The sequence below is a fragment of the Dipodomys merriami genome, unplaced genomic scaffold (genome assembly GCF_024711535.1).
Source record: "Dipodomys merriami isolate MVZ:Mamm:240054 unplaced genomic scaffold, mDipMer1.0.p SCAF_33, whole genome shotgun sequence".
Classification (NCBI taxonomy): Eukaryota; Metazoa; Chordata; class Mammalia; order Rodentia; family Heteromyidae; genus Dipodomys; species Dipodomys merriami.
In genome coordinates this window covers 8,070,001-8,090,750 of record NW_027204826.1, presented here as the reverse complement: position 1 = coordinate 8,090,750, position 20,750 = coordinate 8,070,001, and the positions used below count along the sequence as shown (strand labels likewise).

The 20,750-nt window shown below is 48.1% G+C and overlaps 1 non-coding gene across 1 annotated transcript; it reads right to left on the bottom strand.

Annotated features, from left to right (window-relative positions):
* Positions 1-4,634: 4,634 nt before the first annotated feature.
* On the bottom strand, positions 4,635-4,706 carry Trnae-uuc (transfer RNA glutamic acid (anticodon UUC)). The gene has a single exon. It is a non-coding gene; the product is annotated as a tRNA-Glu (tRNA).
* Positions 4,707-20,750: the final 16,044 nt, after the last annotated feature.

The following is a 20,750-nucleotide window of genomic DNA, read 5'->3' as shown; positions in this document are numbered from 1 at the left end:
GAGATGCAGTTCTGAAGATACACTGACAGCCTTCACTTCTGGCTCATCTTCCCCTCCTCCCGCCCCCCCTCTCTACCCCCCTCCCTGCCTTCCCCCCCTCCCCCTCCATCATGGAGCTTGAACTCAGGGTCTGAGCACTATCCCTGAGCTCCTTGGCTCAAGGCTAGCGCTTTACCAACTTTGAGCCACAGCACCAGTTTTCCAGTGGCTCATTGGAGATAAGAGTCTCAGGGACTTTCCTGCCCAGGCTGGCCTGGAACCGGGATCTTCAGATTTCAGCATCCTGAGTAGTGAGGATGACACAAAGCACCCAGCTTCTTGCCCTCTTTTTGAAGACAGTGTCATGTTCTGTAAGACAGTGTCTCGCATTGCAGCAGTGGTGAGCTTTGTTTGCTCTCTAGCATGATAAAGATGTCTCATTCCGGATCAGTGCTTGGGAACCATGTTCTGGGATGTCTTTATTGATGTTTGGGGTTTTTCTAAGCTCAGATTTCCTCCGAGGTAATGTCCAATCGTGCTGATTCTGCACTGTGCCTCACTGTGCAGCCAGGACAGGGGAAAGTAAGGCATACAGCTGTGCAGAGAGTAAAAAAAAAAGAAAAAAAAATGCCCTCTCTGACTGAGGTGTTTAAGGCCTCCTGGTATCCAGAAACTAAACAGGTAACTTATGAGAATAAATTATAAAGAACTTTTAGTGTGATTGTTGTTGGTCATGGGGCTTAAACTCTGGGCCCGGGCGCTATCCCTGAGCCTCTTTGCATTCAAGGCGAGCACTCTACCGCTTGAGCCACAGCACCACTTCCAGTTTTCTGGTAGTTCATTAGAGATAAGAGTCTCACAGACTTTCCTGTCTGGGCTGGCTTTGAACCTCGATCCTCAGATCTCAGCCTCCTGAGTAGGTAGAATGACAGGCGTGAGCTACCAGTGCCCAGCTACTAGTGATTTATTTTCAGTAAAACATTAAGCAGAATGAAACATGTATAGATAAAGCAGCAATGTAATCGATCATCAAATGGCGAAGATGGGCTGGTTGAACAAGTCTCTGGGATTTTTTTTTTTTTTACAGTTTTTTAAGAATTAGGAAAACAAAGCACAACTAATTCTCTCCCACTTTGGATTATATGCCAGGAGATAATTTCAGTTATTTTTTCTCCCTCAAGGAGCATTAGGGAGAAACTTTGAATAAAGAAGGTTTTAGTTAAAGGTCAATTGCTTTTTTTTTAAATAAGCATTTTGCTTTCTCAACAAAAATGAAGTTTCTTTTACTAGAACTTCCAATGAAGCCACTGTTTATTTTTGCCCAAGTCATTTACAAAATAAGGAGCAGGTGACTGGTCCGGAAGATGCGGCTACAACATGTTGTTTTATAGTTGTTGTGTTTGAATATTCACTTTAGCTCCCAGTTTCCCAGTAGCCGAAGCAAAAAGGAGAAGTGGAAATGGGTTCTGAGGGAGGGAGGAAGGAGAGATCCTTCTTCTGTGGAAGTTATATTTCCAGAACTTCATTGGATGCCAAGCAATGAATCCAAGCCGGGCACCGGTGGCTCACGCCTGTCATCCTATCTACTTAGGAGGCTGAGATCTGAGGATTATGGTTCAAAGCCAGTCGGGCAGGAAGGTCTGTGAGACTTTTATCTCCAATAAATTATTCAGAAAAATCTGGAAGTGATGCTGTGGCTGAAGTGATAGAGCATTGGTCTTGCACAAAAAGGAGTTCATGGACAGCACCCAGGCTGAGTTCAAGCCCCAGTACCAGACCAAAAACAAAAACAAAAACACCCCACTAAACAACAACAACAACAATATGGCACTGGGCTTTGCAAAAGGAGTTTTATTATACTTTGACCCACAGGCTTGCTCAGCTCTGTCTCCTTGAGTGGTCAGTAGCCAAGGAACTTACATAGCCGGGGCTGAGGAGGAAATGGTGGTTGGGTGGCTATAATCAAGAGTCTTGGTGGAGTAGTCTACACACCTAACTCCTGTCTAGGTAGAACTTGTGGATACTTTGCACCTTTGTCATTCTGGTCCATCCAGCCCAGGACACCCAGTTCCTAGGCTTTAGGTTCCATCCTCAGAGACACTTTGTGTGTGTGTGTGTGTGTGTGTGTGTGTGTGTGTGTGTGTGTGTGTGTGTGTGTGTGTGTGTGTGTGTGTGTGTGTGTGTGTGTGTGTGTGTGTGTATGTATTTTAATTTTTGTCAGTCATGGGGCTTGAACTCAGGAACTGGGTACTGACCCTGAGCTCTTTTGCTCAAGGCTAGCACTCTGACTTTTGAGCCACAGCACCACTTCCAGTTTCCTGGTGAGTCATCGGTGATAAGAGTCTCTTGGACTTTTCTTCCCCAGGCTGCCTTTGAACCATGATCCTCAGATCGCAGCCTCCTGAGTAGCTAGGATGACAATCGGGGACCACCAGTGGCCAGCTATGAATTCGGGGACCACCAGTGGCCAGCTATGAATTTATTCTTTATAATTTTTTAGGGGACATTAGTTACCCTGGGGAGGGGAGTGCACTTCACATCTACATTTCTTTTTTTTGGGTCCAATCATGGGGCCTGAACTCTGGGCCTGGGCGCTGTCCCTCAGCTCTTCAGCTCAAGGCTAGTGCTCTACCACTTGAGCCACAGCGCCACTTCCGGCTTTTTTCTTTTTGCTTATGTGGGGCTGAGGAATCGAACCCAGGGCCTTGAGCATGCAAGGCAAGCACTCTACCACTGAGCCACCTTCCCAGCACCTCACATCTACATTTCTACTGGTGCTTACAATGTGTTCTGATTAATCTCACCCCCTCTCCCCTACTCCCCGCCACCCTCACCCCTCTCCTTTCTTTCTTCCCTATTGTCAGTATGGTTGTTTATGGATGAGTATATTTTGGGAATGTTTTGTTATGTAAGCCCCAAACTAATAAATGCCAGTGTCAGGGAAGTCCTGCAGGTAAACACGCAGTCTAGCAAGAAACCTCATGCACAGCTTGCTTGTTTTCTTTGCCCTGTACCGCCAGTTCATCTGGCCAGCTGGCTTCTGATTGGAGATTGGAAAGTGGAAGGAGTGATCTTTTCTTTCTTGTTTTTCTTCTGCATTTGACAGTAAGTGCCAGTCTCTAGGTGCCAGGCCTCTGGCATTCCTCGAATTGGTTAGCAGAAGCTGGTGACCAGCCTGGGGAATGGCAGGTTCTGAGGCATGGTAGGAAAAGGAATGGCCTTAACTTGGTCTAGGTAGCACGATCAGCCTTAGAGGCTTCTCAGCTCTGCTAATTCCACCACCTCTTGCCCTTCTTTGGTCAGGACCTAGTGCTGGAGCTGTGGAGCAGAGCTAGAATGCTTGCCTCTTTTGCAGCAGGCCCTGGGAACTGTGCAAAACACTTCCTGGCACTGATATAAAGGCTCCCCCAAACAAAATAAACAACCCCCAAACAACCAGCCAGGTGCTGGAGGCCCAGGCCTGTAACCCTAGCAATTCAGGATGCTGAGAATGGAAGGATCTAGGTTTGAAGTCAGCATGGGCAGGAAGGTCTGTGAAAGTCTTCTCTCCCATAAACTATTAAAGAGCTGGAAGTGGAGATGTGGCTTATGGCCTTGAGCAACAAAGCTAAGAGATGACACCAGGGCTTTGGGTTCAAGTCCCAGGACCAGAACAACAACAACAACAACAACAACAAAAACCAAATACACAAATACAAATACAAGAACAAACCAACAGCCTTAGAATGGTGAGGCTGGATTTCTGACTGCACTAGAGATTTTTAAAGGACTAAGGATCTTGTGTGATTTCCTGAAGACAATCCATTAACCTTTATTGCTGGAAGAAATAAGAAATACAGAGGAAAGGTGGACACTGGTGGCTTCCACCTATAACCCTAGTTACGCAGGAGGCTGAGATCTGAGGATCGTGGTTCGAAGCCAGCGTGGGCAGAAAAATCTGGGAGACTCTTTATCTCCAGTAAACCACCAGGAAAGTGGAAGTGGAGCTGTGGCTCAAAGTAGTAGAGCCCTAGCCTTGATCTCATGGACCGCATCCAGGCCCTGAGTTCAAGACCCCTGACCTACCAAAATAATAATAATAATAATAATAATAATAATAATAATAATAATAATAATAATAATAATAATAATAATAATAATCACCTGAGTCCCATTCCGGATAGAGCTGAGAAAGTCTCACGGGTCCTTTCCACTTTTGAAAATCGGACTTTGCTAGGATTGGCGTGCCTCAGTTTCCCCCAGTGTTACTTTGTTCTCAGCCGAAGCTGTGTCCCCTTTGAGATCGTTCCTGTGGGTCCCCGTGATTTGCCCTGTGACCCCCCCCTGACCTCTGCCCCCCGACCCCGTGCCCAGGGCAGGCTGGCCTCGCCCCTCCTTAACCCCTTCGCTGCCGAGGACATTAGAAAGCAACAGGAGAGAACGTGGGAACTGAGTCTGAAAGAATCCGGCCACCGAACACTCATCACCGACGGTAAAATCCTAATAAATCATGGTGCGAAAATGCAAACACACGCAACCCCTCCCTCCCGAGCTTTGGGTGAACTGCTGTTTGTCGGGGGACCCTGGCCATCCCGAGGGGTTCACACACCTGTCCCGCGGGGTCCATTTGATCAGGATGCTCAATGTACCTGACCGGTGTTTAAAAACGACTCGCCTTCCCACACCGGGAGTCGAACCCGGGCCGCCTGGGTGAAAACCAGGAATCCTAACCGCTAGACCATGTGGGAGCCGCTGGCGGGGCCGTGCCGCGTGAGCCAATTCAATCCCTCGCGCTTGCTTCCGCCTTCCAGGCGAGGCCCCGCCCCGGCGGCAGGCCCCAAACTCCGCGCCTGCGCGGTTCCCCCCTGCTGGCTCCCCCCCCACCCCGGCGGCTGGGGTGCGGGTGTGTGTGTGTGTGTGTGTGTGTGTGTGCGTGCGTGCGTGCGTGTGTGTGTGTGTGCGCGCGCGCGCGTGCGTGCGTGTGTCCCGCCTGGACGATCCGCAGGGCCCCGCGCTGGGGACGGTGCGACGGAGCGGGGTGGGGGGGTCCCGGGCGTGACGCGGGGGGGAGGGGCTCCTGTGACGTCACGGCTGCCCCCAGAGCCGGACCCGGTGGGGAGCCAGCGGGGTGCGGGGAGGCCCGGGCGTGAGGACGCCGGCCGTCCCGCGCGCCGCTCCCACCCACCGTGCCCCGAGGCCGGGTCAGCCCAGACCCGCCGGAGCGGAGACCCAGATCCCGACTCTGGAGAAGGAAAAGGAAAAGCCCAGAGTCATTGCTTCAACACGAGAGACAGGCTGAGAGACAGACAGGCAGACACAGACAGGCAGGCAGGCAGGCAGGCAGGCACAGACAGACAGACAGACAGACAGGCAGACAGACACAGACAGACAGGCAGGCAGACAGACAGGCAGACACAGGCAGGCAAGCAGACAGACACAGACAGACAGGCAGACAGGCAGGCAGACAGACAGACACAGACAGGCAGGCAGGCAGGCAGACAGACACAGACAGACAGGCAGACAGGCAGGCAGGCAGACAGACACAGACAGGCAGGCAGACAGGCAGGCAGGCAAGCAGACAGACACAGACAGACAGGCAGGCAGACAGGCAGGCAGACAGGCAGGCAGACACAGGCTGACAGGCAGACACAGGCAGACAGACAGGCAGACATGCAGGCAGGCAGGCCGGCAGACAGACAGGCAGGCAGGCAGACAGACAGGAAGACAGACAGGCAAACAGGCAGGCAGACAGACAGACAGACTGGCAGACAGAGAAAAGGAAGGCAGGAAGAGAAAAGGAAGGCAGGCAGGCAGGAAGGAAGGCAGGAAGGCTTGCTGGGACAAAAGTGCTGTGAGAGTATAGCTTTAAGACCTTCTTTAGGGATGACCTTCTATTATTTTAAACAAAACAAACCAGCCAAACACAGGAAGGAAAACACCTGCACATCCAGATAACAACTTGTGGGTGAAGAATAAGTAAGGAATGAAAAGGTGAGCCATTGGCAGGAAGGTAAACACACATACCACCCTTGTACAGACTGTATTATGTGAAACGTAAGCATTGATATGGCATCTAGACAGGAAATGAAAACCTGATTTGAATGAGACACACCTTGCCATACAGGAAGAGGGCCAGAGTGAACTTCTTCCATGACAGGCAAAGCCCAAGGCTAAGAGGCATTGGGAGAAAAGATCTCAGCCTTGCTGATCCAAAAAGCAAAAGCATGAAAATGTCAAGCTTTGGTGTGTGTGTGTGTGTGTGTGTGTGTGTGTGTGTGTGTGTGTGTGTGTGTGTGTGTGTGTGTGTGTGTGTGTGTGTGTGTGTGTGTGTGTGTAGAAACCTCAGAAACTTAAAGCTTGTCCAGGGAGGAAGACTGGTGATTGTGATTCCTTAAAAAACTTGGTATGATCTAGAAATTCTAAAGTGGACGTCTTTTTTAAAAAACAGTGTTATTCTGGACATGTGTCTCTGCCAGGGAGCCTGATAAAAACACCTGTGACCGGTAATCCTAGCTACTCAGGAGGCTGAGATCTGAGGATCGCGGTTCAAAGCCAGCCCGGGCAGGAAAGTCTGTGAGACTCTTCTCTCCAATGAACCACCAGAATACTGGAAGTGGCGCCGTGACTCAAGTGGTAGAGCACTTGCCTTGAGCTGAAGAGCTCAGGGACAGCACCCAAGCCCAGAGTTCAGGCCCCATGACCAACAAAACAACCAGGTTAGTTAACCAGGTACAGTGGCTCACACCTGTAGTCCTAGCTACTCAGGAGGCTGAGCTCGGAAGATTGAGGTACCAAGCCAGCCCAGGCACAAAATCAGACTCTTATGTCCCATGAACTAGCAGAAGCCGCAACAGGTAGTGTGGCTCAAGTGGTAGAGCATGCTACCTTGAGTAGAAAGAACAGCGCCAGATGCATGAGGACCTGAGTTCAAGCCCCAGTACCCACATTAAAAAAAAAAAATAGGGTTGGGAATGTTGGTTAGTGGTAGAGTGCTTGCCTAGCATGCATGAAGCCCTGGGTTCGATTCCTCAGTACCACATAAACAGAAAAAACCAGAAGTGGCACTGGTTCAAGTGGTAGAGTGCTAGCTTTGAGCATAGAGAGGCTCAGGGACAGTGCCCAGGTGCTGAGTTCAAGCTCCAGGTCTGGCAAAAAAAAAAGTAGTTTGCAAGCTTTTGCTAGTCCATAATAGAAGAAAGAGATCTAACCACACATTTGAGGTCTACCTTTTCTCAAAACCTTGTAAGGAGCCAGAGAGAATCAGGACCTAGCCAAGAAGAAATCTCCCTGGGGCAGAAATGGTATAAAAACTCAGCTGGCAAATGAAGCTAAATCAAATACATAAATAACGAATAGAAAAGAAGTATTAAGCATCGGAGGAGATTCAGTTAGAGCCCAAATACAACGTTCTCAAATTGAAATTTTCTAAGCTGACTGAAAAGGTAATTTCCCCATTTCAGAACGGAAGCACCAATGGAATGAAAATAATGCAAGAAAAGACATTAAACATTGAGCCCTCTTTTTTTTTTTTTTTTTCCGGAGCCTTCACAAGCCAATAAGCAAGCAATCCAAAGAGATAGAAATAGCAAGCTCAAAGAGATAATAGTTAAATAATAAAAAGGGGGAAAAAAATCTCTGTGAGACAAAGTGTTGAATGTGCACATTGCAAAGACTTAGTGAGGAGAGAAAAGATTCATTTAAAAAAATCAATAAGAAGATGGCTGGCATACATTTTTTTTTTGGTAAAATAATTGACATTGTGAAGTATAAGGAGAAAACTCCTTCATCTTTACATTAAAGACAAAAGGCCACTTAACACAAATAAATAAAAATCAAATTACAGGTCTATTCTCGGACAGCAAACCTTAGTAACTATAGTATAAGATCCTGAAAGGGCTGTCACATTTGTTTTTAAATCTACTTTGCAGGGCTTATGCAGACATTTTTGCAAGCACACTGAGAGTATCTCAGTCTTGACTGAGCATTAATGGCTTCTGTCTCTAATCCTAGCCACTCAGGAGGCTGAGATCTGAGGAGTGTGGTTCGAAGCCAGCTGAGGCAGGAAAGTCCACGAGACATTTATTCCCAATAAACTTTGTAGAAAAAGCCGGGAGTGGCTCTGTGGCTTAAGTGATAGAGCGCTAGCCTTGAGCTGAAGATCTCGAGGATGGTGCCCAGGCCCAGAGTTCAAGCCCCATGACCGACAGAAAATAAAAGTCAGAAGTGAGGGCTGGCTTAAGTAGTAGAGCAGCAGCCTAGAGGGAAAAAGCCAAGGGCTGGGAACGTGGCTGAGGGGTAGAGTGCTCACTGAGCACGCAAGAAGCCCTGGGTTCTATTCCTCAGTTCCACATAAACAGAAAAAGCCAGAAGTGGAGCTGTGGCTCAAGTGCTGGAGAGCTAGCCTTGAGCTGGAGAAGCTCAGCACCCAGGCCCTGAGTTCAAGCCCCAAGACCCACTAAAAGGAAAAAGCATATATATACATATAGGTGCATATAGATGCATATGAATATATAAGTGGATAATAATCTAGCCTTGCTGCTTAGGGAACCTCACATGGAAAGGATGTCCATCAGTCAGGGTGGCCGGCACCTACCTGCCTCCCACCCCTCGTTGATCCTGACCTTGGTGGGCACCGCCTAAGCACCTAAGCAGGTGCAGATAGCTCCTCCCCTCCTCCCACACAAGCTGGGTCAGATGAGAGCCTCAGGCCAGGCCCAGCTCCCTGGGCTGGGGCTTTCTGCAGGGAGGAGGCCGAGTTCCGCCCCGGAGGAAGTTACACCTCCCTTCCAGCAGTGCATGAAGGCAATCGGTTGTTTCAAAGCCATCTGGGAGCTCAGAATCTGAGAAAGGACGTTCAGGATGTTGGACAGGGGTAGGCGGGGTTCTGGGTGGCTCAGGCCTACTTGGTCCTGAGCTATGCCCTCCCCCCCACCGCCCCCCACCTTCACCCCATCACCTCCGGGACCCCCTTCTTCACTGCTGGAGACTACTGACGTCTGAAAAGTGTTCTTGCCATAAAATTTTGCTACTCAGTAGGCTGAGATGTGAGGATCGCGGTTCAAAGCCAGCCCGGGCAGGAAAGTCCATGAGACTCTTATCTCCAATGAACCACCAGAAAAACCAGAAGTGGCTCTGTGGCTCAGAGTGGTAGAGTGTTCGCCTCAAGCCAAAAAGCTCAGGAACAGCAGCCAGGTCCTGAGTTCAAGGCCCATGACTATAACGAAACAAAGAGTTTCAATTATTTTTTGTTTTACTTTACTTTTAATGAACACATCACGTTACTGGTGTGATGTTTGTATACCCAAGTAGACTGTGTAATGATCAAAGCAGGGTGTAAGCATTTCCCTTCAGCATTTAGCCTTTCTCTGTGATGATAAAATTATTTACAATCCTGTCTCCTATTTTTGGGGGTAAGGGAGTTGGACGTGGTTTCACTGTACTTATTTTCTTTCTTTCTTTCTTTCTTTCTTTCTTTCTTTCTTTCTTTCTTTCTTTCTTTCTTTCTTTCTTTCTTTCTTTCTTTCTTCTCTTTTCTTTCTTTTTTTCTTTTAGTTTGTGTCAGTTCTGGGGCTTGAACTCATGGCCTAGATGCTGTCCCTGAGCTTTTGTGCTCAAGGCTAGCGCTCTACCACTGAGCCACAGCTCTACTTCTGGCTTTTGGTGGTTAATTGGAGATAAGAGTGTCACTGACTTGCCTGTCAGGGCTGGCTTTGAACTGCGATCCTCAATCCTCAGATCTCAGCCTCCTGGGTAGCTAGCATTCCAGGCATGAGCCACCAGCTGGGCCATTCTAGTTTGAGATACATAATAACGTGTTCATTTGTCTTCCTTTATTCCATGTAACAGCACACCAGGTTCCATTCCTGCTCTCTGACTGTAACTCTGTATACATGGACCCACCTCCCTTCCTCCTCCCACCCCTCCCCTTCCCAGCCTCTGGTGGCCACTCGGCTCTTCTGTCCTCAATTTCTTTGTCGTCATTTTCTTTTTCTTACATTCTACATATGAGTGACACTTATCTTTCTCTCCCTGGCTGACTGCCCTTTAGATCCATTCATATCTACAAAATGACAGGATTTCATTTTTGATGGCTGTATAATATTCCCTTCTGAGCACTACTTTTCACTTACACAGGAGTTCCAGGAAGAGATTCAACAGCTTGTCATGAGCTTGTATTAGAGGAAGTGACTTCTAAGCCCTGTGCTGTGTGTGTGTGTGTGAGAAAGATAGATCTACATACACTGCCTATGATCTTCCTTCTCCCATACTGAGATGGAAGTGATGTCTGCATGGGTTTTATTTTTCCTTTGGCTTGGAAAACCATGGAGAGAAACGCAGTGGAGTCCTGCGGCGTTCTCTTGGCTGCCACAGTCTCCTAAGCAATAAATCACGGTGCTCACCAGCAGAAATGACTGATGACTGCACTCGGGGAGGGCAGGGGCTGGGGGTGCCTGTCTCATGCTGAGTGGCTGTGGATCGCAGGCTGCAGCGATCTGATGCTCCACACCTGTCCACAGACTCGGCCACGGTTCCAAGCCGTGGCCCATCTTCTCCTGGGCAGAGAGGCCCTTCCTGTTTGTTTCAAACGTGATCCATGTTCCTTCTTCTCCTGGGTGTGACAAGAGGACATTTCGGTATTTTCTCTTTGGCTCCTGCCAGGACATCTAAGGTTTGATAATATGTATTTTTCATTTGAAGTGTTTTCTGTGGGGATTATTACAGAGGAGGCACAGCGCATGCGTGTTACGTGGTTTTCTGGTTTATGAAAACTACATGCAACTGAGATCCATCACTATTCCCAGACCGTTTTAATTGAAATAAAAAAAACAGACTTAGTTTCCAGTTGAACATAAACCTGTTAGAAGGCATGAATCTACTGTCTTCCTTTCCTTTCCTTCCTTCCTTCCTTTCCTTTTGTTTCCTTTCCTTCCTTCCTTCCTTCTCCCTCCCTCCCTCCCTCCCTCCCTCCCTCCTTCCTTCCTTCCTTCCTTCCTTCCTTCCTTCCTTCCTTCCTTCCTTCCTTCCTTCCTTCCTTCTTTCCTTCCTTCCTTCCCTTCTTTCTTAAAAAAATGTTGTGCCAGTACTGGGGCTTGAACTTAGGGCCTGGGCACTGTCTTTTAACCTTTTCACTCAAAGATGGCACTCTACCACTTGATCCCCACCTCCACTTCTGGCTTTTTGCTGGTTAATTAGAGATATGAGTTTCATGAATTAAAAAAATTTTTTTTTTGGCCTGGGCTGTGTGGAGCACATGGGCAGCAAAGATGGTGCTGGGAGGGGGTTGAGTGGGCAGAGCCTAATTTACTGTAGAGCACATGGCCAGCAAAGATGGCGCTGGGAGAGAGTAGAGTGGGCAGAGCCCAATTGACCTTCCGATCAGTGCCTAACCAGCCCGTGAAGGCTCAGGTGCATGATAAGGTGTGACCTTGACAGTGATTGGTTCCTCTTCCTCCTGTGCCATGCCACCTGCCCTTTTTGGCTTTAAAAAGGGCTGCTCTCTGTTAATAAACGAGTTTTTCTACCTGCTGGAATTGGCTCCCTGCTGTGTCTGATTGTCTCCTGTGTCTGATTGTCTCCTGGGCTGAGGGAGGCTAGGGAACGGGCGAGCGCCGCACTTACCTTTCCTCGGACCCCGTCCGTCTTTTGTGGGACGGACGAAGACCCAACAGGGCTGGCTTAGAACCACCATCATCAGATCTCAGCCTCCTGAGTGAATCACTGGCACCAGCCATATTTTGGTTTCATTCTTCCTTGGGTCTTTCCTTTCTAATTTTTTTTCATGGTGTTGGTTTTGTTGGTGATTTTGGTGCTGCTGAATCCCTCACAGCTGTGTGTGAGCTTCTCTGATGGAAAGAAATTGGTTTTCTTCTTCATTATATTTTCTTCTAATTTCTTTGGGGTTCTGCTTGTGCTTTTTCCTGGGCTCATGAGTGGAGGTTTCATTTCATCTATCGTTGATTCTAAGCAGTGCGTTTAACAACGTGTGTTCTGAAAGTTTCTTTGGAACCTCCTTCACCCCACAGGATTGAAGCGAGAGCACTCTTACTTATGATTCAGCTGCAACTGACTTGCAATTTCGACTTTGATTTGACTTTGTCACTAAAGGTTATGTAAGTGCCTAACCTTTTATTGTTTTAAAATTTTTTTTCTTTGTGTGTGTGCGCACGTACATGTGCACATGTACTGGTACTGGGACTTGAATTCAGGGCCTTGTACACTGGGTTGTTGTTGTTGCTAGAGACTTACTCTACCATTTGAGGCACATCTTGACTTCCAAGTTTTGGCTGCTCAATTGGAGATAAGAGTTTCACAGACTTTTCTGGCCTGGTCTGGCTATGCACCATGATCTTCAGATCTCAGCTTCTTGAACAGCTGGGATTATAGGCGTGAGCCACTGGTGCCCAATTTATCTTTTTGTTTGTTTGTTTGTTTTTTGTTTGGTCATTGTGGGGCTTGAACTTAGGGCCTGGGCGCTGTCTCTGAGCCTCTTTGTGCTCAAGGCTAGCACTTGAGCCACAGTGCTACTTCTGGGTTTGGAGTGGTATTGAAGATAAGAGTCTCATGGGGACTTTTCTGCCTGGGCTGGCTTCAAACCTTGATCTTTAGATCTCAGCCTCCTGAGTAGCTAGGATTATAGGGGTGAGCCATTAGTTCCGGGCTTCATGATGTTTTTGAGATTGAGTGCTTATTAGAATAAATTCTCCACTTGAAACTTCTGAGATGCCATGAGAAGTATAAAGTCAGCTGTGTCAGCCCTGTGTCAGTCTGTCTGTACTATATGCATATGTATTATGTATTTTATGTATATAACTAAATGTAATATAATATAAATATAAAATACATAGTATGTATATATAAACATACTATAACTAAAGTATAACATTTAGTATGCACATGTATATTAATATATACATAGTCTATAGTTTAATATAGTTTATATAATCTACAATGTGACCATATTACAGGTAATAGATAATATATATTATATAGATATTGTACTTATATATTATTTACCCACACTTTTATAGAGTTAACCCAGTGCCAGTCTACCCCCCTGCCCAATAACACTCTTGCAGTTTTAGTTCCCTAATAAACTTCAGTGTGCACCGATGCACATGATCATTTTTCTCTTTTAACTTTTCATTTCTTATTGTCTAGTGAACTATAGCCATTTTGTCAAACTTAAAAAACAATCCATATAATATTGCAGATTCTTTAAGCGTGCTCATTTGTCTTAATCTTGTTTCTGGGAAAGAATTGACATCTTCTTTATGGTATAAATAAAACCCATCGGTATTCTTCTTGATAGCTTGTGAGTCTCATGACGTCGTTTTTAAATTTCAGTTGGCTGATCATGAAAATGCATTTGAGTATTCACCTAACATGGGGGCACCTGTGGCTCATGCCTGTAATCCCAGCTACTCAGGAGGCTGAGATCTGAGGATTGTGATTCCAAAGCCAGCCTGGGCAGAAAAGTCCATGATACTCTTATCTCCAATTAACCACCAGAAAGCTGGAAGTACAACTAGTAGACCAGTAGACCTGCACCTCTTCGCCCCCCCCCAAAAGGTTAATTTTTTTTGATTGTTTTACTTCTGCAAAACTTGTATTTCCTCTGGGGTTTATTTGTCCCAAGGTGTGAGTTAAGAATGACAAAATCTTTTAGCTCTAAATATTGTTTAAACAAGTTAATTATGACTTCATTTTTTTACTCCTTGTACTGATCCTGGGACTTGAACTCAGGGCCTGGGCAGTGTTGCTTAGCTTTTGTACTCAAGGCTGATGCTCTACCACTTGAGCTACAGCTCCACCTCTGGCTTTTTGCCAGTTAATTAAAGGTAAGAGTCTCACAGACTTTCCTACCTGGGCTGGCTTTAAATTATGATTCTCAGATCTCAGCCTCCTGAGTACCAAGGATTACAGGCATCAGTCACTTGTGTCTGGCTAGAATAAATATTTTTTTTATTGTTATCATAAAGGTGATGTACAGAGGGGGAATACAGTTCTGTAAGTCAAGTGAAGAGTACAAGTACAGTTCTTTTTTGGACAATCTCACCCCTTTCCTGCAGACATGAGCCACCGTCTCCTGGTTAGTAAAGTCTCTATTTGAACAGCCCCCCCCCCAAGCATAACACACAAAACCATATCAAAACGAATCATAGTTCCCCTTTCCCAGATAGGTGACCAAAGATATTTTCTGCAGAGAAAAATAGTAACACCCTACATTACAGAACTCATGGTTCTCAGTATAAATTCAGGACATTGCATGACCCTCTCAATGTGGGGTGCAGCTTGTTTCTGTGGGTACCCCTTATCCCATGACTGGTTCAGAAACATCCCCTCTCTCCTCCCTCCTCTCCTACCCCTTGCCTGACTTCCTCTCTGCTACCACATCTCCCACTTGATAGAGAAATAGGAAGTCCTAGGGGGTGGGGTGAAATGTATGCAGATCCCCAACAATGGGGAACATCCCTCACCTTCCCCCACATCCCCACCTTCAACCCAGTCTATCTGTGTCTATTCTATTCTCCTGCAAGGACATAAACATTCCCATTCTAGACAAAGCCTGGGCCCACCACCAGGAAGACTGGCTCCATCTCTGTCACCCTCTCAGTGAAATTCCAGCACAGGTGAACCTGTCTGGTTTTGCATACCCGCCCCTCTTTCTCTCTGATTGGCTCCTCTCCCTCCAATGGCTCTGCAGCACCCATGCTGATGTCCCTGAGTCTGATCCAGTCAGCACCCAGATGTAATGACAGGGGGCGTGGCCTGGAGTCGGAGAGTCTCAGAATGGAAGGTAGTGGTTGGGGTATGAACTTTCTGGATTGGCTGATTTGTATTTGGGGGAAAAGAATTGGGTCCCTGTGAGATCAGCAAGGCCCAAGACCTCAGAGCATCAGGTCACTGAAGCCAAAGACCCAGTGGTTAAATCAATTTGTCTTCTGGCCAGGACAGAAAGGCCAAAAGGGCAAAGGAATGCGGGGGGGAGGGGGAGGTGGACAGAAGCAAGAGTGTGGTTAGAATAGCAAACCATGGAATAGAAGTTTGGGGGGGGGAAAACGTGTGAAGAAGAGATGCTTAAACGTAATGTACTTTTTATAAATAAGAACAGACCCTATTAATCCTGGTAGTAAAAATGAGCACTATGATATGGCAGAAATAAAAGAAGGGACGCCAAACTATCAGAGGCACATGTTAGGGAATGCCAACCATCCTGGGAACTTTCCATGAACCTAAATTAGGGTGATAATTCAAGTATCGCTATGTGGGAGAAACATCTGAACAGTGACGTTTCCACTTCCACAGGGCTGTGGAATTACAACCCCGGGAGACCCTGGGCTTATCATAATCTAATGTCACTACCATGCCTGCCAAAGCCCCAGGGTCCTTTCCTGGCCATAAAATTATAGGTGTGAAATACATCTGGGCCATTTTCTCCAAAACGTCTCACAGAAATCACCAGAAGATGCCAAGGATGACTTCCTCCCATTGAAATGGCTGAAACAAAAGTGGTTAAAAATAATAATAAAAAAATAGATGGTTAAGAATAGCCACAGACGTGGTAAGGCAACAAGCTATCATTACTCAGAATCTGGCCTGCAATTAAAGACCTTCCAAAAGGTTGCAGTGTTTCTTGCCCACTTCTTCGCCAATTTCAAATCTTGCCTCCACTAATTCTCCGCGAGGAAGGCGGGCTATTTGGAGGGACCGTCTCTATATTGTAGGATTCCTCCTCCATGAGGAGACGGACTCACTCTGGGTCTATAAATCTGACAAGGGCTACCTTCCAACATCTAGGCCCCCGAAGCTCTCCAGAGCACATTCAAGGGTCAGGTGAGCAGCTTGTACTGTCCCAAGGGTTCAACATGGAGGTGATGGCCGTGAGACAGACATGGGCCTGGTGGGTAAAAGCTCTGAGGTGGGGGACCCTTGCTGTGGGTCACGGGTGACCAGTTAGACCAAGTCGGTTTGTGCAGCATTCCCATGGCTCTCTGCCTCTTGTGCTTTGTGTCCGCTTGAAATTCTCCTAAATGAACACACCCTGGTGAGTCCGAGTCTGAAAGTTCTCCTTAACAATTTGTTCGCATCCTTCACATGCCAGGTAGAAGGTTATTTGGGGACGTTTTATTTCATTTTTAAAAATTAATTGTGCTAGGTGCCCTTGGTTTATGCCTGTCATCCTAACTAACCATGAGGCTGAGATCTGAGGGATCCATGAGGTTCAAAGTCAGCCCAGGCAGTCAAGTCCGGGAGACTTTTATCTCCAGTGAACCACCAACAAACTGGAAGTGAAGCTTTTCCTCAAGTGTTAGAGCACCAGCCTTTAATGGGAAAAGCAGGTGAGAGAGAGCTCCAGGCCCTAATACCAGCGCAACGTAAAGATCAAGAGGTAGTGAGGGCACCTGTGATCCTAGCTACTCAGTAGGCTGAGATCTGAGGATCACACTTCAAAGCCAATCCGGGCAGGAGAGTTCCTGAGATGCTTATCTCCAATTCACCACCAAAAAGCTGGAAGTGATAGAGCACTCGTGTTCACACGGATAATCCTCCCTACTCAGGATGCTGAGATCCTCTTGAGAATTGAGGCTCAAAGCCAGCCCAGGCAGGAAAATCTGTGTGTGACTCATCTCCAAGGAACCAGCAAACAAGCAGAAGTGGAGGTCTGGCTCAAGAGTGTAGAGTGTTTAGTTTTGAGTGAAAAAGCTAAGGGACAGGGCCCAGGTCCCCTGTACTCCATACAGGCACAAACAAACAAATACATTCAATTAGATGCCGATTCTTTATTGCCTCCCTTTTAGTTTAGCATCCCACATTCTGTGTGGCCGTGAACGCAGCCTTAGCGGAGTGAGGATCTGGAGGGGGCGGAGCAGAATTGCACAATGGGAAGAGGAAGACATAGCCACATCCGACTGGGCACAGGTACCCACTGTGCCTTTGGTGGGGGGGCGAGGGCATCAGCCATGCAGGGGTTGTACTGCCGCATCGTTGCATTACTGCAGATCCACACGCGCTGCACAGCTGCCTGAGCGGGCCTGTTTGCATGCCTTGGTGGTTGCAGGGTTGCAGGGCTGCACGGGCTGGTGGTGATCCCTGCACTGCTAGTCCTCCCTACTGGGATAACCATAACCACGCTAGCCCACGGGTCGGGATACAAGTTGGCTCTTCATGCGGTGGTTGCAGCTGCTCCCTTGGCTGCGTGAATCTTCGTGGGACTCAGGCAAGGCCAACTCTTGGAGGAGTAGCATCTCCTCCTTGACCCTGTTTCCAGGCACGCCGCAATGCGATGTTTGCAGAGCGAGCTGCCAAGGGGCCTGCTTCCTCCAATCAGAGGTCCAGCAGCGGACACCGAGGGCAGAGGGGAGAAGGCTCTTGTTCTTCTGGTGGGCCTGCTGCAAACAGAGACAGTGGCCTTATCAGCGCCAGTGTCCCAGCATCTTGTCCTTTGTGGATGCCAAGGAGGAGGGCTCAAACACTTTCTACAACCCGATGAGAAGAGAAGCGTGAGCCAGGCGCTGGTGGCTCATGCCTGTAATCCTAGCTACTCAGGAGGCTGAGATCTGAGGATCTGAGGATCTGAGGATGGCGGTTCAAAGCCAGCCCGGGCAGGAAAGTCCGTGAGACTCTTATCTCCAATAAACGACTAGAAAACCAGAAGTGGTGCTGTGGCTCAAGCAGCAGAGCGCTCGCTTTGAGCTGAAGAGCTGAGGGACAGCGCCCAGGCCCAGAGTTCAAGCCCCATGACCAACTGTCGCTACCGCCTCGACCAGCAAGGAAGACACGACACCGGACTCTTCTCTCTGCAGTTTATTCAGGACCTTTTTGTAATCTTGTGACCCCAACCCCGGGGAGAATTCCCCACAGCCTTAAGTACCCGCTGGGTAGCCAACCCTGATACGCCACGTGGGAACCACCAATAGGTTCAGGTGCGCGGAAGCAAGCCAGATTCTTTGCCTTAGCCATATCAGGAGTTGTTTACCACAGAGAGCACTCGCCATCGGGAAGGCGGAGGGCGGAAGCTGGCACCACCTTCCAGGTGCGGCCTCTCGCAGCTCTCTACAGTTCCCCCTTTTTTGTTTAAAGAACACAGATGAGAACAGAGGTCTGATCCCTGTTGTGCAATGCAAGGACTGCATACAAGCCTTCTCCCAGAGGGCGCCTTCTCTAGGGATGACTCAGCCTGTCCATTGATTCGTTTTTCACAAGGACGGGAAAAGGCGAATCGAACCTGTGTGCAATCAAACATGCTCTCCTCGAGGCAAAACTCATGCCTCTCGACTGCAGTACTTTGGCTTTGCAATCTGTGTTCATTGTTTTAGGGTGGCAAGCCACGCTTAGGGGGACTGACCTGCTCCAATGACTGTAAAGGCTTGGATAATCATGGCTGCACTGCGACGCTGAGAACCTCTAATTTGGCAAATGCACCACAGACATACCAAGGAGGCTAACACCAGGAGGCCTATCAGGGCTCCCAAACCCGCCCCCTCCTTGAGATGAATCATAGCAGCGGAGATCCATGAAGATAACCCCTCCGCCAATCCGGCATCCACTTGGGTCGAGTTCACCATGACGATGGCAACCCTGAGCTGTTCCATCAGGCTGTCGAACTCCCCAGTTCAATTACCTAAAAGATAACTAGACAACTGTTTAGACAAATTTGCAGCGTTTTTTGAATAGGTTTTTTCCTGGGCCTGAACTCTGGGCCTGGGCGCTGTTCCTCAGCTCTTCAGCTCAAGGCCAGCACTCTACCACTTGAGTCACAGTGTCACGTCCGGCTTTTTTCATTTTGCTTATGTGGTACTGAGGAATTGAACCCAGGGCCTCAGGCATGCAAAGCAAGCACTCTACCACTGAGCCACTTTCCCAGCCCCCATTCTTCTGGGTTAATTGCACCACAGCAGCAGCTAATCCAGCATTAGTTAGTGGTCCGCCCAGCTCTCTGCAAACTATCATCCATGCTTCTAGTCCCCTATTCTTATATGGGGTTATGGCGGCTCTGCATTCCTTAGTGCACTGCTCGTAAACAAGCTGTTTAATTAATGGCATGGCTGCGTCTGGGTCACCAAAAATTCTGCCAGCGGCCTCGACCATACGGGCAATAAAGTCTGAAAATGGCTCCATAGAGCCCTGCAGGATTTTGGTGAGATTGCCACTCACCTCGCCTTTATTTGGTAAGGCCTTCCATGCCTTTATGCCAATTTTATTGATTTGTTCATAAACTTGAACCGGGTAGCCTATCTGCTGATTGGCGAATCTCCCCTGTCCAAGCAGCATATCTCTGTCCCAAGCTGGGTTTCCCCCAGCCTGATTGGCCGCAGCCTCTTCACTAGCAAATTCAATCAAAAAAGCCTTCCAATCTAAATACTGACCTGGGCTCAAACAAGCTCGTGCGAGCCCACTCCAATCACCGGGTGTCATGCAGTGTCTGTTTAGGGCCTCCACCTGGGCTACAGTAAAGGAGGCCGTGATTCCGTATGTCCGCACAGACTCAGCTAAAGATTTTATCACCTTAAAATCTAAGGGTTCATGATACCGCTGTCCCTGTGGATCCTGAAATATTGGACAGGCTAGATGTAACTCGGTTCTGACCGCTTTCCACACGCCTGGGCTGAAAGAACAGCCGGGGCTGCCACTTCCAGGGTCCTCCACATAGAGCGGAGGGGCCGAAGGTGTGGGGCGGTGTACGGAGGGCGTGCATTCGTCTTTATCTGGGTCCTCTCTCTCCTTCCCTTTCCTCCTCTTTCTTATCTTTGTTTTTTCTATTTGTTCTATGAGTGATTGTAGTTCCTCTGAGTCTGTAGACTCAGAGGTCTCTAGTTCGGCAAAATCGGGGTATAACCCCCCCCCTGCTCTCCTCCTTTTCGCTGTCTGCCCTTTCTGATCTTTCTTCCTGCAGCATTTCTAAGGCGGCCTGACCATTCTCTACCGCCTCACTGCAACGCTGGTCCTCGAGACAGCCTCTTATCAGTTTCCATATTGGTCTCACTCCGCTCTTAAGCGTTCCTTGTTCAGAGGCAAAATCTAGGTCCCTCCCTAGTTTCTCCCAAGAGGCCACCGTGAGGCTTCCAGAGACAGCGAACCATGGGGCAACGGTGTCACATTCATTCAAAAATCTCTCTAAAGTACTCTTTTTTATTTTTAACTTTTTTGAGTGCAGTAGCTCATTGAGAGCCAAAAAAATTGGGTGCAAAAAAGAAGCGCCCATGTTTTAAACATTTAAAGCTGGTAAACAAACTTTTACTTTCACTTTTGGCTACTCTATTGACTAGCCCCGGGTTCTCGCTCTTTCTTTATCTACTGAGAAGAGCAAAATCCCCCCGCTCTTGTGGCGGATTCCCCTTTTACCTGGGAACTTACTCCCCGCTCTTGTGGCGGATTCCCCTTTTACCTGGGGACTTACCCCCGCTTTTGTCGCGGATTCCCCTTTTACCTGGGGACTTACCCCCGCTTTTGTCGCGGATTCCCCTTTTACCTGGGAACTTACCGGTGCACCACCCTGACCGCAGAGAGTTCTGAGTCCTCGTTGGGGTTATGGCTGAGTCCCCGTACGGGCCACCACGTGTCGCTACCGCCTCGACCAGCAAGGAAGACACGACACCGGACTCTTCTCTCTGCAGTTTATTCAGGACCTTTTTGTAATCTTGTGACCCCAACCCCGGGGAGAATTCCCCACAGCCTTAAGTACCCGCTGGGTAGCCAACCCTGATACGCCACGTGGGAACCACCAATAGGTTCAGGTGCGCGGAAGCAAGCCAGATTCTTTGCCTTAGCCATATCAGGAGTTGTTTACCACG